Source organism: Nannospalax galili, unplaced genomic scaffold (genome assembly GCF_000622305.1).
Source record: "Nannospalax galili isolate Female #2095 unplaced genomic scaffold, S.galili_v1.0 scaffold402, whole genome shotgun sequence".
Taxonomy (NCBI): Eukaryota; Metazoa; Chordata; class Mammalia; order Rodentia; family Spalacidae; genus Nannospalax; species Nannospalax galili.
Genome location: NW_008348875.1, coordinates 2,340,540 through 2,347,861, shown reverse-complemented (window position 1 = coordinate 2,347,861; position 7,322 = coordinate 2,340,540).

Genomic DNA, 7,322 nt, shown 5'->3' with positions numbered 1-7,322 from the left:
GTGTGTGTGTGTGTGTGTGTGTGTGTGTGTGTGTGTGTGTGTATTTGCCACCTGGGTCTCTGACTTGCTCTGCCCAAAAAGGCTAATAGAGAGGGTAGAAACTAGGTAAAGAAAGGGAAAATTAAAACTTCCCTCGGGCAGCTTGCATGTACTATACTTCCAGCCGCTTTCTTACAGAAGAGCAGGTGGCCTGGCCCAGCAGTTAGCTGCGCCCCCAGTTCCTTCTGGCACTCACACAGACAGCACCTCAAGGTGTTCCCTCAGTGGTGACAGCTGAAAATCTGACTCTAGTTCTTCTGAGGCTCTTGCTGGCTTTCCAAGGCTCTTTCTCTGAGCTTTTAGCTTCTAGAAACTCTGAGACAAATCAGATCAGTAGCCTTTTGGGTGACTGCTCAAAGTAGACACAAGCCTAGTTGATTACAGTAGAGACAAGAAACAAAATGTGGCTTCATTTGTGCTTTGTGGAGAAGTTTATTTGGTTTACAAGCTTCCGTTTAGATCCAAGAAGAAGGGGATGTGGGAGCACTCTTTAAGGAACTTGTCAGCCAGGGAGAAGACTCACACATGGAAAAGGTGTATTAAATGGTGTAATGTGGTTTACTGGGCCTGGTTGATACATATATTATTGGGTTTGTCATCAGGAAAAGACCCCAAGCCACAGATGGATATAAGTTGGATTGTAGGCATCTACTGGTAACGCCTCTTCTTAAACATTAAAAATCGAAATGGAGTAACTAATTCTGACTGTTTACACTGTTTCCTTTAACAAGCTTTAATATCCTTTTCTTAATATGCTGTCCCTGGTCCAAAACTTAGTAATTTAATGTATAATCCCCTGGACCATACTTTATGGATAAGAGTCACGACTGAAAATTAGAAATAATTCTGTTGTTGCATTTCTTTTAATCTTCCTAACATTTTTCTCACTAAAGTGTAAAAACAATTAGTTACCATCTCCTAACCTCACACACATTCTCTAGAGATTCTCTCTGTGATGTAGGGAATAGCACTTTACAATGTATATTTCTTTTTTGCCCCTGAGCTTCCTGGCACTCAGCTTCCTGATGCTCAGGAGATCATTTTTCAATCTTTTATTAAAGCGTTTTGTACTTCCCTTTGACCTTGAAGTCAAGACACATAATTTCTCATTTTTCAGCACACCTTGGGGGCTTGACCAAAACCAGGGTCCTTCAGGGGTCAATCAGATTGCTGTGATTGACTGAGCAGTGCTTGCCCTGAAGAAGAGTTAAAGGAGGGAACACTGTGGCGCGCTCTCCAAGGTTCCATCTTATTATGTTACTAATACAGGAAACTCTAACAAGAACTATGAACAAGTTTTGATGATTTTGTGTGTATGGGCACTATGATTAATTTGCATTGGCCAATAAGTACTTTTCTGGGAACCTATACTTTACAGACATTCCTTCATGTAATTTTGTCAGTTTTCAAGGCTAAGTTCAAAAAGTTGCTTTCTTCAAGTTCCTTGAGTACAATGAACTTTATTCTGAAAATGTATTTAATTTCTATCAGTTTAGTTTAGGTAGATAATATTCGGACCATTTATTCTGAAAATATTTAACAAATAAAACTATTACAAACTATTCATATTCTTTGTGACATTTTATTTTGTAAATATGCACTTAAAATGCCTTTATTGAAAACAATATACAGGAACAGGTTTTGAAGGGCAAGAAAAATTTTAAATGGAAAACGAGCACTTCTACTAAGGAAAACAGGATTTGCCTGTTCTTCTTCTTATGGTCAGTGTGTTAATCAACTGACAATCTGCCATTGAAGATTTTATTTATGCCAGGTACAGAGATGAATAAGTCATGGCTTGTGATGTAGAATAATACAAACTCAACTGGGGAAAACATATAGGAAAAGTGATAACATTAACGTGCTTCATTTTCAGTCTGAGTGACTTGCATAGGTTTAATATATATGTGTGTGTGCATGTGTGTGTGTATGTGTGTGTGTGGTTTGTATGGTATGTAGAGATCACAAGAGGGCACACGAAGTATCCATATTAGTTGCAAAACTCTCCCCAAATATATAACCTTTATAAAATTTTCAATTTTTGAACCATAAGGATTGCAAATAAACTAGAAGCACTAAATGTTACAGAATTATGTGAAAAATATAGACTCCAAGGTCTCATCCACCTTCATTTAAAGTTCCCGTGATATGATCAACTACCTTACTCTTTGAATTATTACTAAAAATGCACAATCATGGATCTTTCGATTGTGCTAGAAGGCAGTGTCATAGACGTGGCTGATGGAGGATCTGTTTTTATCTCAGGACCCAGGCATTAGGTAGGTTCTTCCTGGTCTAAAATGACTAAAGAATTTCTTACTGTACCTTTCTGATAGAGAAAACTGACAGAGAGAAATCATTGAGAGGGAAAATATACATGCTGAGTACTTTATTAATGACAAAGAAGTCAAGGTTTATATTGAGGGCAGCACATACATTATGCCTTCGAAATCCATTAATAATGGCTCTAAATACAAAGGTAGTGGGTATACCAAATGTCAACAGTGATTTTAGTAATAAGCAAAAGTACTGAAGCAAGAACACACACACACACACATATATATATATATATATATGTATATGTACAATATCATATTCTGTGGGAATTGAAGATGACACAAAGACCTCAAAGAACAGCTCCATGTGAAGACAGAGCAAAATATTTATAGAAGTTCATAGGACCAATTAGAAGTTAGTAGCTGAAACCACTAGATCTAACTAGGCATCAGAGTGATGCATTACAATATTATATCTGTGCTTTTGTTTTTAAACAGAAGCCCATTTAATTGACAGTATTTTACCTATGGCCTACTGATGTCAGTTCTGAATGAAGCATCTTTTAATTAGTACATTTTAGGAAATTAAAAAAATGTATTTATTGTCTTTTTAATTTTATGTGTATGAGTATATTGCCTACATGTGTGTAAGTGCACCTGTGCTATGCAATTCTGTGGAGTTCAGAAGAGGGTGTTGGAGCCCCTAGAACTGGAGTTATGGACGGTTGTTAGCCACCACATGGGTGCTGGGGATCTAACCAGGGTCCTCTACAAGAGCATCCAGTGCTCTTAACCACTGAGCCATCTTTCCAATCCCCACTTTAGGAGATTTTTATATAACTAAGAGGACTGTCTGGGAATTTATATTTCATATATAAAATCACATATATATGTATATTAATGGATATCTTTCAAGGCCATCATATAAAGTAATTGTACATAATATATCATTAGTATAAAATAAATGCAGCTTTTTACTCACTGTAGTCTTCACAGCTAACTAAATTACATTTTAGTAAATAATTACTAAAAACAAGAAGAGTGATGTCTGAAAAACGGCCTATTCAAAATAACACTGGTGTTTAATAGCTTTCTGTGCTGGTGAACAAAGGTAGCGTTTACCACATTCCACAGACTTATATGGCAGCCAAACGTTTTAGCACTATCTAAAGTGTCCTAAATAAATTCTTTTAGCTGCGAAACACAATTCTTAATCATGCTTAATAACATACTTTATCTGTGGTCAAGAACCGGTTCACACTTAGTTATAAAGAACAAGGTGCATTGAATTGAGTGTCATGGATCACTGAGAACAGCATAGACAGATGCTATTTTTGACTCACGGTCTAACAGTAGACCAAAGAGAGTGCATCTAGAATAATTACTCAGTCAGAGTTCAAGATTGCCAGCAATAGTCCTGTTCTTCACCCTCTCACTTTGTTAAGCAAAAATAAAAGTCTCAGAATATGAATTATGTATTTAGTTGATTTTGAGGATGACCATAGTGATATCAGAAGCACCAGAGGTAGAATGGAAAAACTTTTTTAAAACATATTTTTATATTTTATTTATTATTTTTATTTTATGTGTACGAGTGTGTTGCCTGCATGTATGTGGGTGCATCCGTGTCGTGCAATGCTGTGGAAGTCAGAAGAGGGCTTCGGAGTCCCCTGGAACTGGAGTTAAGAATAGTTCGTAGCTGCCATGTGGGTGCTGGGAATCAAACCCGGGTCCTCTGCAAGAGCAGTGAGTGCTCTTAATCCCTGAACCATCTCTCCAGCCCCCGGAAAAGCTTTTTTCTTTTTTAAAACCAGTCCTGTATGCAATTTTTCCAGTCTATTCTTTCCTCAAAGTTAATATACATTTTATGTTATATGTTCAATCAGTTCTATTGGTGTTCTTAGCAACAAACTTTCCCATTATCTTTGGAATTAAATAAATGCTAAACGTTTTTTTTCTTATGACTTCTTCCTCCCCATGTTTGATGAATACTTTTCAATTGAAATGTCAGCTTTAAGTTACTTATTTGTATAAAGCTTACAAGAAAGATTCAGGTCTTTTTGCTTCAGAAGTGATTAATTCTTTGACGTCTTAACAATGTGCAACATATCAGGTAGTTCAATCATGCTCATTAAATGAAAGCATATTCCATTGTTTGTCATTAGTTGACTTCTGTTCTGCAGACGATGACTGACTGAAATGTCCCATATACTGAGGCACAGAATGGCTTACCTAGTCTGCCTTAATGTCTGATACTTCTTTGGGCTTCATATGCTTTTGTGGACGTGTACACACACGTATACACAACTTTTAAAATCTTCACTTGACATATGTATTATACTTAAGAACTCAGATCAGCTGTGATTAGCTACACAAGATCAGTCCAATCAATGAACTGGTGTAGATGGGGGCAGTACTCTTCTGGCTCCACCTCTTATTGAGAAGCTATTGACAGTGATAACTGCTAGAATCATTTTATTGTGTTTTTTTCAGTATGAGAATATTGGTAGATTCTCCCATGACCCAGTGGATGGTCCCGTACCCTTACACATATGGGCAGCATTAACTAGATTAATTAGTTTATAAAAAATAAAGGGGACATGTAGTTGACAGAGAGATCTGCTTGGTAAGACTTGTTGAGTTGGAGGAGGGGAGCAGGGGTGGATATAATCAGTTTTCTTTGTTTTTATGTATGAATGTCTCCAGTATAAAGAAAAATTACATTAGAAAAGCTTTGGGGAAAATGTTAATCTCCCAATAAATAAACATATAATTAAATGTGGAGGCAGGACACTTACATATACATGAGGAGAACAATATGCAGGTACATTAGCAGAATGTTTGCAATTTACCGTTCAGAGCATCCTTTGCTGTCATTGTCCATGGGAAGCTCCTGACTGAATGTAGTTTTCTTTCCAGTGAAATGAGCCCAATAGTGACTGGGTTTTCCAGCATTGCTGTTCAACCATGTTCATTCCCATGGCAGAAAGTCTTAGCTAAACAAGTAATTAATTTAACTACTGCCATCCAAAATTATAATATGTGTGATTATTTAACTGGTGTCTAGATGTATTACTTTAAAAATGATATAGTACAAGAAGATAAAATTTGCTATAAGGGTGAATATCATGACTTCAAAAAATGTTATTGAGCTAATAAATGATACACAGAAACTCCATGTGATTATTATTTTTAAAATTTGAGAATTTCATATATTGGTATTGTATTTACATAATTTCCCATTATCCTTCTCACCCCTCCAATTCTTTCTAGGTGTTTCCCCCATTTTTCAATTTCATGATTTCTTTGATTACTATTTTATACATCAATACTATGTGTCCATTTAGTGGGTTATACATGTATGTGATTTGGGCGGACCACTGGGATTGGATAACCTATCTGAGATCTTGTCCCTGAGGAAAATGGGTTCTCTGTCCCTCAAAAGTCTTTGATTGCCTGTAGCTCTTCATCTAGACGTGGGACACTATGAAATTTTTCTACCCATTGACATTGGTGTACTAACTGGTGGTCGTTATGCAAGCCTTGTTTAGGCAGCCATATTGTAGAGATTTCCTGGATTCAGCTTTTCTGTCACATCTAGAAGACAGTGGTCCTGAGGCTGTTATGGTATTTCCACACCTCTTCAGGATGCTCCCTGAGGCTTAGGTGTAGGTGTGGATTACACACGTATGAACTGGCACTGGCTCCATCTGGTTACCTGTGTATCTGCTTTGACCAGTTGTGGAACTTCATAATAGTTTCCACCTGTTGCAAAAACAAAGTTTCTCTAACGAGTGGTGAGAACTATACTTACCTCTAGAGATAAGGTTAATTATTTAGAATATAGTAAGAAATTCCATTGGTTTATTAAGGTGACAGTAGTACCTTCCTGTCCAAGGTCTCCAGCCACTGGTATTTTTTTATGTTTATAATACCATGCATCGATTCTTTCCTACTGAGCAGACTTTAAGTTTGATTGCACAGATGTTAATTACCCCTGTTTAAAGGTCTATCAAATCTAATTTGTCTTTCTTAAGTGCTCTAGGGTATTAGACAATATATTTTGTTTTTGACATTTCCTCCTTTTTAACACAGTTATAAAACTTCATTTTGGTTTTAAAATTTAAATTGTCCAGCTTACTCAGTTTTCCTAGTCAAAAATCTCAAGATGCAAGTTATAATAATATATGTACAGTTATTAAAAATATCATACTGGTAGAACTAACCTTGGGTGTTTAACAGACCTACTTTGAGGCCTATAATAATTTGGTCAGAGGGACATAAAGGACATTTTTTACTCCTTGCCCTCCTAGGTCAACTAGTTCCAGGGGACTATGGGCATCTCTCAAAATCCTATAATGGTGCTGGGTAACCTGTCCTCTTGATCAAGGAGGCTGAGAAGACCCCACCAGATGGACTTGAACCAATGTCCAGTCTATAAAGAGGAGAGTCAACACAGAGGAATCATTTCTTCCATGCTTCCAAGGCAACCCAACCATGGTTGAGCAGGACCTTTGATTAATCTTCATATAGGGGGAACTGGTAAAAGAAAGCAGCCAGGGGCTCCTCCCAAGCCCATGTGACCCCTGAGGAACAGATCCTCAAACGACCTTAAGAGTAAAAATAAATCGGTTTATCTGGACCAACTGTATGGCCTTAAACACTCAAAAGGAACATATAACCAAAGATTAAAGGTGCCAATATAATTTCATAAGAGTCCATATGTATAGCTAAAGACTACATAACAAGCAACAATGCCAGACAGGTGATACCTTCTTTTGAGTTGTTGGTCAAGTTGGCGAAAGGGATTCCCAGATAGTAACCCAGCATAGAACTGGGAAGATGAACAGCAGACCCCAATCTTATCCAAAGGAATATTGACAACTGATTACCACTAGATGAGGAAAAGCTGACCCTCCTAAAACAAAGACCTCTAGATAGACTGACTAGAGTCACCGGAAGGGTAAGTAGTGGGGAATGGCTGGGGTGCCAACACAGCAGACAGTA